This window comes from Gossypium arboreum, chromosome 12 (assembly GCF_025698485.1).
Source record: "Gossypium arboreum isolate Shixiya-1 chromosome 12, ASM2569848v2, whole genome shotgun sequence".
Lineage (NCBI taxonomy): Eukaryota > Viridiplantae > Streptophyta > Magnoliopsida > Malvales > Malvaceae > Gossypium > Gossypium arboreum.
The window spans coordinates 108080524-108084718 of NC_069081.1; the positions used below are offsets into that span (position 1 = coordinate 108080524).

The following is a 4195-nucleotide window of genomic DNA, read 5'->3' on the forward strand; positions in this document are numbered from 1 at the left end:
TGGGTCATTTCGATCATAGCATCCTAATTATTTGGCATAAGCATGTGCCTAGAGTCTACAGGATAGGTCCATTGGAGGGCAATGTAGCAACATTGGTAAAGATTGAAGATTTTATTTCCCTAAATTTGCAGTGGAATAGATCCTTGCAGATGGAATCTTATCTTCATATATCGGCAATGGAGAAGATTTCACCACCAAGCCTCATCTCTCTGAGGTAACAAGAGAGTAGGTTGAAGAATAAGTCTTATTTTCCTGAGGTAGCAAGGAAACAGACTAAAAATTAAAGATCTTATCTCCATGTATTGGCAATGGAGCAGATTTTACTACCAAGCCTCATCTCTATGAGGTAGCAAGAGAGCAGGTTGAAGAATGAGTCTTATCTTCCTGAGGTAGTAAGGAAACAGACTGAGAATTGAAGATTTTATCTCCCTAAAGTTACAGCGGAGCAGATCTTCGCAGATGGTAAATCTTATCTCCATGTATCAGCAATGAAGTAGATTTTACTACCAAGCCTCATCTCTTTGAGGTAACAAGAGAGCAGGTTGAAGAATAAGTCTTATCTTCTTGAGGTAGCAAGGAAGCAGACTGAGAATTGAAGATTTTATCTCCCTGAAGTTGCAGCGGAGCAGATCTTCGCAGATGGTAAATCTTATCTCCATGTATCAGCAATGGAGTAGATTTTACCACCAAGCCTTACCTCTCTAAAGTGGTAAGAGAGCAGGTTAAAGAATGAGTCTTATCTTCCTGAGGTAGCAAGGAAGCGGACTGAAAATTGAAGATTTTATCTCCCTGAAGTTATAGCGGAGCAGATCTTTGCAGATGGTAAATCTTATCTCCATGTATTAGCAATGGAACAGATTTTACCACTAAGTCTTACCTCTTTGAAGTGTGTAGCAGATATTCGTAGATCTCCATGTATCGGTAATGGAGCAGAGTTGAGCCACTGATCCTATTTCTTTACAGTTAGAATCCAACAAAATCGGGCAAAATTGGCCCTATTTGAGGTCTTTGCTCTATTCTCATTACACGACAATGAGCAAAGAGGGGCAACTGTAATGGCCCATTTTTGCCTGGGCTTACACCAAGACCAAAACCAAAATAAAACAAAAAAATAATAAAAATCCAAAATTAAAAGTCCAATACAAATATTTGGGCTAAAATAAAATAAACTTATTTTCTAACCAAATACTCCAAGACTCTTTAACACAATTACATAATATTTGACCCAAATTCTAAATCTCCAAAATCCCAATAAAATTGGCCTAAATAAGCCCAAAACCCGAGGCCCAATACACCCAAAATTATTTCAGTATTTTGTGAATGACAAGAGTATTCTGGAACAAGCCAGAATAGCACCAGAAATGTGGCCTCACACGAGAGTCTTCACACTCCGCCTCCACGTCTTCAGGTCATCTCTTCCGTACAGATGATTCTGCAAAAAAGAATACACTAGAAGGAGCCAATAACAGATTTCACAGCAGATGACAGTAGAAAAATAGGATTTTTTAGATTTTATTTATTTTGAAAATATGGCTATAAAAGCCAGTGATGTAATCCACAAATTTTTTACGGGCTGTACGCATACTACACATTCATATCAAATATTCAATCAAGCAAAAAAGTATTGACAGGTGATTTTCCAGTTTTTTTTCTTCCTCTCTTTATTTCTCTTTTCATTAGTTTGAGAGTTAAGCTAAGGATAACCCTCGATACCGATGATAGCCCAAAACATCCCAAACAGGCGTAGATGTGGGCGAGGATCGAGCAGTACTAAAATCTATTTTTAATCCTTGGTCTCGCTTTTTTTCCTTTTGAAATAATATTGTGAGATTCGGATTTTTCTCAAAAAAGGAAAGTAGGGAAAGAAAGCAATCTTACCAGATTTCCAAAATTGACGCTTCCGTTGGTAAAACCCGATCATCATCCATACCATTAGCTATCAAATTGATGAAGGTTAGTGGCTATGTGATGAGAAAAGCCTTCACAGAGTAGCATTTATGTTTTCCATCTGACTATGGAAAGAAAATCAAGAAGGAGAAAAGAAAAATACTTACTGAATCTTTTTAAATTTGGTACAAGTGCCTTCAACGGGGAGAACGAAGGCTTTTTACATGCAGATGGTCACCAAAACAATGGTGATTCAGATGTTAAAAAGGGAACCCTAAAAGTTAAGTTTTCAAGCTGTGATTTTCGGCTGCAAAGGGGGATATGTTTTGGGAAAAATACAGAGAACAAAGGGCCTTAAATGGCACCATTTTGAAACGGCACCGTGTTAAAAAAATAGGGGGGTCCGCACTTTCGCCCGATTGGAGACCCGACTTCACCCATGTGCGCCTAAGATGGTTTATTTGCGCATCAGACCCCTTCTCCTTGCGTCGCATCAGAATCTGCTCCCCTTTGCGCTTAAATTGCTTTATTTTCTGTTTTTAAATTGTTCCTCAGATTTGTTGTACTACTTGGCATTTTAGTCCCGATTTCCATGCAATGTTTTAAGATTGGGAATAATTTCTAGTATGGTCCCTGTGAAATCAAATGTGTCATATATGAGTCTTTATTTCATTTGATTTGCAAGATTTGTGTTATAATTTTAAATTAGATTATTTATTTGCCTGTACATGTTGAACTAATTTGTTGATATGTTTATTCTTTTCTTTTTGGTCATTTATATTATTTGTAATATATATATCAATTGCGTTATTTGTATTTTTGTTATTTATTTGTTGTAATTTGGAGATGGTTGTACATTATTTTATGTAATATTTTATGTGTTATTATATATGTATATATTTCATAAAAATTAGTTTATTAACATTAAAGTATTATGCATATATTTAACTATCTTTTGTCTATGTGATATCTATGTATTTGTATTTTAAAATAAAATCATGTGTTATATATATTAATTAAATTTTAACCATACATATACAAAAAATTATTGGTATATATATAATTTAAATACGTTTTTAAACATTATTATTTTTATACATATAATTTCTTTTAGATTTACTCGCATGTCTTTCTTATTTAAAAATATCATGAATTTTGTATTATTTAAATTATTATTAATAAACATATATTTTGTATTTATATTTAATTTGCATTTATTATTAAAGCTTTGATATCTTTATAGATTTTAATAAACTTGTGATTAATTGTTTTTATTATGTATGTAATTTATAATGAAATTAAGTTAACCTTATAATTCATTTTCTAATCAAAGGATATTTTGAGGTATAATTCTTTCTAACATTTTTTTCATATGTATAGGGCATATTTTAAATTATTTTTACTATGGAATATGTTATTATTTTCAAATAATTTTATGTAAATATTTTTTTATGTATATATATCTTCTTTTAAAATTATTTATGTGTATAATATTTAAAAGAAAAACCCTTTTAAAATATGTAATTTATTGTACTTCATATTATCCTTATGTTTTTTGTTACTTATATAGTTTATATATTTACTTCATTTTTCATACATTATTAATTTTATTTTTTATAATAATTATACTCAATGTTATTTGTATATAAAGGTTTCATAAATTGACTTTGTATATTATTTTATATCATGTATTCTTATTCCTTCATATTTAATACATTATTTAAATTATCTTGTGAATTATCAATTTTGAATAAATTTGTGTTTTAAATATTTTATACATAATTTGATTTGAACTTTGAAATATATAATAGCTGTTTCAATAAATATATATCCCAAGTTTTATGCAAATGTGTCAACTTATATATGTTATATAATTCTTCATTTTGTTTCATACATATTTTGTACATCATTTTATTTTGTGTTATGATTATGTATGATATTTTATATTAATTATTCATTATCCATGCTTAAAGATTTTGTTTTTTACAATGATTGTTAGGTAAGGTTATTTGTATTTTGAGTATATTGTTTCATATGTTTTTTACAATGTATTAAATATTTCATCAATTTTAAAATGAGTAAACATGTTTTTAAGCGGATTTCTAAGTTTTTTGTTATTCAAAATTTTGAAATAAGGCAATATCTAGTGTTTGGGGAATTTGGGAGAGTCGTGCTCAATCGTAATGGGTATGACTTTCCCGGAGAACTAAATATTTAGATAACCTCTTTTATAATTTTTAATTTTTCAAAAGTCGAAAATTGATCGCATCTTAAAGGTATAAGGGATCATATCCAATCGTACTGGGTA

The 4195-nt window shown here is 30.4% G+C and overlaps 1 long non-coding RNA gene across 1 annotated transcript; it reads right to left on the reverse strand.

The window, feature by feature from the left end:
- Window positions 1–1148: 1148 nt before the first annotated feature.
- LOC108477145 (uncharacterized) lies at window positions 1149–2247 on the reverse strand. The gene is made up of 3 exons (XR_001870202.2): window positions 2055–2247; window positions 1879–1936; window positions 1149–1432 (listed from the first exon to the last, which is right to left on the reverse strand). It is a non-coding gene; the product is annotated as an uncharacterized LOC108477145 (long non-coding RNA).
- Window positions 2248–4195: the final 1948 nt, after the last annotated feature.